The sequence below is a fragment of the Solanum verrucosum genome, unplaced genomic scaffold (genome assembly GCF_900185275.1).
Source record: "Solanum verrucosum unplaced genomic scaffold, falcon-dt-bn FXZP01000295.1, whole genome shotgun sequence".
NCBI lineage: Eukaryota > Viridiplantae > Streptophyta > Magnoliopsida > Solanales > Solanaceae > Solanum > Solanum verrucosum.
The window spans coordinates 891729-898261 of NW_026019924.1; positions in this window are offsets into that span (position 1 = coordinate 891729).

The following is a 6533-nucleotide window of genomic DNA, read 5'->3' on the forward strand; positions in this document are numbered from 1 at the left end:
TAAAGGGAAGTCTAGTATGCTTGCCAAGCACGCAAGCCTTACAACTTGAGGGGTTCTCCTCCATGTTTGGTAAACCATTTACCATTTTGCTCCTTTACATAAACAATAAAGCTTTGTGATGAAAGTGCCCCAACCTTTTGTGCCACGTTTCCGCTACAGTGAGCTGGCTTAGAAAAGCTATTTGTTCCTCGTTCAATAGATTCAGGGAAAAAAAAATTCCCTGCATTTTAATTCTGAATATTTCCTGACCACTAGGATCACTGATCATGCACGCTTTATCTTCAAATAATAATTTGAATCCATTTTCTAGGAGTTGCCCAACACTTAATAAATTATGATCAATTTCAGGAACAAATAAAACATCATAAATAAGTTTTTTACCTTTGTAACTTTCAATTGCTACAGTCCTCTTTCTTTTCGTTGTGAGGTATTATCCATTTCCGATCCTGACTCTTGATTTAACTGATCTATCAGGTTCTCTGAAAAGCTTTTCATCACTAGTCATGTGGTTCGTACAACCACTATCAACAAGCCAACTTTCTCTTGAATTTTTGGTTGCGAAACAGGTGGCCACAAATAGTTGCTTATCTTCTTATTGGTCTGCAATTTGGGCATCATTTGTTTGTTGTAATCCCTTCTCTTTGCAGATAATCTCAGCATGAACGAGCTGGTGACACTTTCTGCATTTCATAATAGGTTTTCTCCAACAATGTTAGCAGGGAAGATATTTACCTTCTCTGTTGTTGCTAGTTGTAGTAACACCATTTCTCGTTGTTGTTGCTTCGTAGTTTCCATGACTCTCATTCTTTCCTTTTCCTTTGTTTCCCCGGCACATGAACCGAACTGTAACTTGTCTTGCAAGGCTCCATCAATGGATCCCTCATGCCTCATCATTCTTTGTTGTTCTTCTGCCTGCATTGCACTCAATAACTCTGCCAAGCTAAGCTTCGACAAATCTTTAGTATTTTCCAATGAAGCAATAGTTGCCTCATATCTATCAGGTAAAGTTTCAAGTATCTTTTGAACTATTCTATTATAAGTAAGTTCATTTCCAAGTATCCTTACCTTATTGGCAATCCCAAGCAACCTTTCAGAATAATCCTTAATGGTTTCAGATTCCTTCATACGCTGCATCTTGAAATCTCTAACCAAGTTCAGTACTTTCATTCCTCTAATTCTTTCATCTCCCTCGTACTCTTTCTTGAGGAAATCACAAATTGCTTTGGCTGAGTTACATGTCATTATTCTACTAAAAATGGTGGCAGAAACTGCAGTGAAGAGACAAGATTTAGCTTTGGATTTTCCTGTCTTCTGTTCCTTCTGGGTTCTAATCTGAGCCATAGTTGTATTCCCTGGCAGAGGATGCACTTCGTAGTCTTCCTCGACAACCTCTCACAAATTACAAGCCTCCAAATAAACTTGCATTTTCACTACCCAGGCTTAATAGTTTTCTCCAAATAAATTTAAGACGTATTATATTAATTGAATACCTTTAAGGTTATGCAAATAGGAGGAATTAAGACTTACCCTTAGGGTTGAACTATAGGAAAATTGATTATGGAATCGGGTGATTTTTTGTCTCTAGGCGAGACATATAGTAACGTGGGTGTTTATAGACTCGTTGTCACGGGGCCTACACCCCGAACGTGGCTGGCACTCGAAGACCATTGCTGGTCCCAAGTGAACCCTTGACTTGGCTTACTTACTCAGCAGAAGACTATATTCATACTTATAATGATCAGACACTAAAATTACTTGAATAAGGAAAATACTGAGAATGCTTAAAAGTCAAACATTCAACTTGGCCGAAATGGCAACAGAAGTCTTAACATAAGATGAAATGAAAATACTAGAGAACTAACATTTGACTGTCTATGAAGCCTCTAAAACAATTGAGATGGATGTCGGGACAAACCCCACGACATCCTAATAAACTAATGAAATAACTGAAAGTAATAAAAGGAGTCCTTCGGAAAGCAAGGAGTTCACCAACTGCCTCTGGAATGCTCACTGGACCAACGACGCGCTGGATGCCGATCCTAGTTACCTGTATCTGCATCATAATACAATGCAGGCCAACTAGCATCAGTACATTGAATGTACGAGTATGCGAGTTGGAATGCTGAATACAACACAGGCTTGAAAAGAATCTGAAAGAATTTGAAGAACTTACATGGCTCAACTCAACTCAACATAACTGAACTCACTTCAATATAAAGCAGTTTAAAACAAGTGCAATATAAAGAAAAGTTGTTTAAAACATGATGTCAACCCTGTGTGTATGCAAAGATACATATAACTCTGAAATATATATAAAAATACAAATAATTGTGTATATAAGAACACAATAACTTCTGTGGAAGTTTCTCTAACCGACAACCATCATGTACGAGCTATTGTGATGATATAACGTTCTGCCTCACACTGCTAGGGCCGTCCTATACCTTGTCGGGTGTATAGAACCTGAACTACTAAGTGGATCCTCTATTCTATGCTTAAAAACACTAAAGGAATCATCTAGAAAGTATGACCCTTTTCTACCAATGGTGGTTACATAGTTTATGGGGGTTGTGAGTTGTCTAAACTCTCCCCCATATCAGTACTCAATAGTACTCCCAAAAATATAATATAATATTAGCTCTAATGTTTAAAAACATACTTCTTCGGTGATTTGAGATTAGTGCTCAAAAACATAGCTCAAGGGCTATCTTGGAAATCAATGTTTCCCCACTTGGTTCATTTAGAAAGCGATTACTCTTTTCTGAAAACTAGCCCGAAGGCTCTTTGGAAATCGAGATTTCCTTTCTTGTTTAAATGTGAAAAGATTTTCAACCCTTTGGGAATACATAGTCCCCATATACTCTTGAAGAAATGAACTTCAAGCTTTACTTTGTATTGAACTCAAAACTCAAGTCTTAAAACAAAGTTAAAACGCTTGCAAAAGACTTTTGGAAAACTTTAAGAACTTCTTTAGACTTTGATCTTAACTGCTCTCGAATTGACCCTTAGCTCCCCTTGAATTGAATTATGGATTCAAGGATTATGATTTGTGATAGGAAAGGTCTCATGATATTTAGGAATGATTTTAGATAGCTAAACATGAGAAAAGTCACGAAATCACCGTCTTGGAACAAATCTGCGACGCGGAGGTGTTTTTCAATAATAACTCACGAAATTAAATTTTGAGAGAGAAGAGTCCGCGTCTTTCCGCGATGCGGAGAAAATTTTTGGTCACTAGGGGAGCAAGTCCGCGATGCGGACCTGCGTGCCTGACCACACTCGACTTTTTCCTTCTCCGTTTTATTGCCCCAATTCTCCTAAACTTGAATATTTTTCTCAAATTCCTTTTATATTCCAATACCCAGCATATGTACTGAAGAACCTAACTCAAAACAACTCTATAATTCAACTCAAACATCTCAGAAACTCCTCAATTCATCCCAATTCAAGAATAACATTCAAATTCAAGAATACATGTCAAGAATATCAACTTTCAAACTCTTTTAGGAAAAATTTCGCTGAAATAAACATGCTTGGCGTGTGGGTGAACGAACTCAACGCTATTAAAGACTCACATACCTTGTAAGATCAATTCCTTGGTGAATCCACAACCAAAATCAATCATTCTTGGCGAATTCTTGCTTTTCCTCTTCTCCTTTCCCTTCTTTTCTCTTTTCTCAAAGCCCTTAGCGTATTTTCCAATTGACTAAACTGATCTCATTCTGATTTGATCCTTAATTAATTCACTAAAATGAATTAAATTAATTGGTTAAGGAAAAGACTCATCTACCCTTCAAAAATCCGTATTAGACTTTCCTTAATCCAACAGCCCAACTTCCAAAAGGCATAACTTACCCATACGAACTTGGAATCATGCAAACTTGGTTGCGTTGGAAAGATAATTCCAAGAGATTTCCACCACATCTAGAACTACACCTAACTCATCTTAAGCTACGAGTTATGGTCGTTTGAAGTTGACCAATACTCAACTTTTCCTAACTTAAACAAATTTCCAGATTTTCATTCTTTCCAAAAATGACTATTTCCAATTATTAGCTTCTTCCTAGTTATTTCAACTTGCGAGGTGTTACACTCGTTAACTTACAAATTATGCGTACTTGATAGATTGAAAACGTTCAAAGGCGCTAAGGAAAGGAAAGGCATTGGAGAAGTAGCTTGCTTGACGTCAGTTCTTCGGTGGAGGTAGATTATGGTTTATTATATTTAATAAATAGACTCTTAATAGTGATTGATATGCATTGAAAGATATTGTGAAGTTCTCTATGTACTTGATTGTGTGGTTGTGTGGCTTGGTGGTGTGGTTTGTGATTGGTCTGAAATCCTGAGACCGTGAAATTAATAATCTTGAACCCTCTCTATCAAAGTGATACCTTGAATGAATAATTCTTGATGAAATATTGCTAATGAAGTGAAAAATGGTGATAATAAATGATAAATTAACGATATATTGGATCGGATGCCACGTTCTGGCATGGTATTATTGGATCGGGTGTCACGTTCCGGCACAGTAACATTAAAGGAAAACATATATAAACAACATAATGTACTCAATCTTAAAGAACTCAATTTCCAAAATCGCTTGGTTTGGAAGCATGAGTCCTCAAGTATACTCTTGATATTCTTGATGGATTACGTACTTACTTAAATGTGGTTGTCAGTGGTTCATGTTGTTTGTTGCTTGCCACCGGCAAAGTTTCATGGTTGATTTTATACTATTTATTCATTGCATATTAGTTTACATTTTGGATTGGCCGATGATACCTAGTCAGTACATGTTCCTTGTACTGACCCCTACTTGTGTTTTCTTCGTTTGGTTTTGTGGAGTGCACCAAGTGTACCATCGACCTTGACTCGCCCTCAGCTCTAGTCAGTCTCCAGCACATCAGATTTTAGGGTGAGCTATTCCTTCTAGCACATGCTGAATTCTCTCAGTCATGGTAGGATGTCCTTAAATTTCGGACATAGACCATCTTATTTACCTATTTTGGTGTCTTTAATACTCTTAGACTTTGTATTATGAGAACAAACGTCCTTGATGTGATGACTTTCAGGTTTTGGGTATAATATGTAATAAACTTTAGAGGTTTACTTGATTGGTTACTTTAATAAGTTTTGAGCTTCCGCATTATTATTGTTATTCGTAGTTGAAAAATTGATATGATTTGAGGTTGAATTCGTTGGTTCGCTCACTTAGGAGGTTAAGCGTGGGTGCCACTCATGACTCATTTTGGGTCGTGACACAAGATGACATCGTTCCATGGATAATAAGAACAAGTATGAAATGACTATTCCATGGGATTTATGCTTAGCACCAAGAGGATATTGAGATGGAATCTCTCCCATTAGTAGAGGCCGAGTTTCTAGAAGCAATTTCCTTATCCCTTACCAGTGTGCCCCATAGTATGATTGTCTATATATGTAAGTTCAATTTTTAGGGGGCAATCTTGACCATATCTAAAATATGATTGTATTTGTATCATTCCAAAGATCTAGTAAAATATTATTATTATTTTATCTAAGCATGCTCAATCATATTTCTGGTAAGATATAGTTTTAAAATCACGCTTGTGATTATAGTTCTGTCACGTCTCGAGCCTACATCGAACATGGTTGGCACTCGAGAACCATTGTTGACCCCAAGAGAACCCTTGGCCTGGCTAACCACTCAGTGGAAGACTTAACTCAACAGAGATAAACCCATATAATAAACTAGAATGTTATAAAGAAAACATTCTACTAGCCAATAAGGAAAACTCGAGTCTTCAAAAAAACAACTGAAAGTTATAAGACTAAAGAACTAACAACGTCTAACTGTCTTTGAAGCCTCTAATAACAATGAGGGATGTCAGGACAAGACCCCTTATCAGCCTAACAACTAAACTAGTAAAGCAATAAAAGGGATCCTCCGAAATGCAAAGAGGCTCACCAACAGACTCTGAGATGCTCGACTGGATCAATGAGGCACTGGATGTTGATCATGATTACCTATATTTGCATCATAATATGATGTACGCCAACTGGCATCAGTACATTGAATGTTTGAGCATGCGAGGGGAATTCTAAACGAAGACATAAGCTTGAAAGGAACTGAAAGAACATACCTGGGCTCAACTCAGCTCAACTTAACTTATTTTAATATAAAACAATAATGTAAATGTAATATAAATAAAATCTTTTTAAAACATGAATAACAATTCTGTGTATTTAGAAATACAATAATAACTTTGTATGTATGCAAAGATACAAATGAACTCTGGATGTATATAAAAATACAATCAACACAATATATATAAGAATACAAAATACTGCTATGGGAGTTTCTCTAACCGATAACCATCACGTAAGAGCTATTGGGATGATATAGCATTTTGCCTCACGCTGCCAGGGTCGTCCTATACCTTATCGAGGGTATAGAACCTGACTACTAAGTGGATCCACTAGTCTATGCTAAAGAGCACTAAGGCATCATCTAAAAAGTATGACATTTTTCTATCCATGATGGCTACATGATT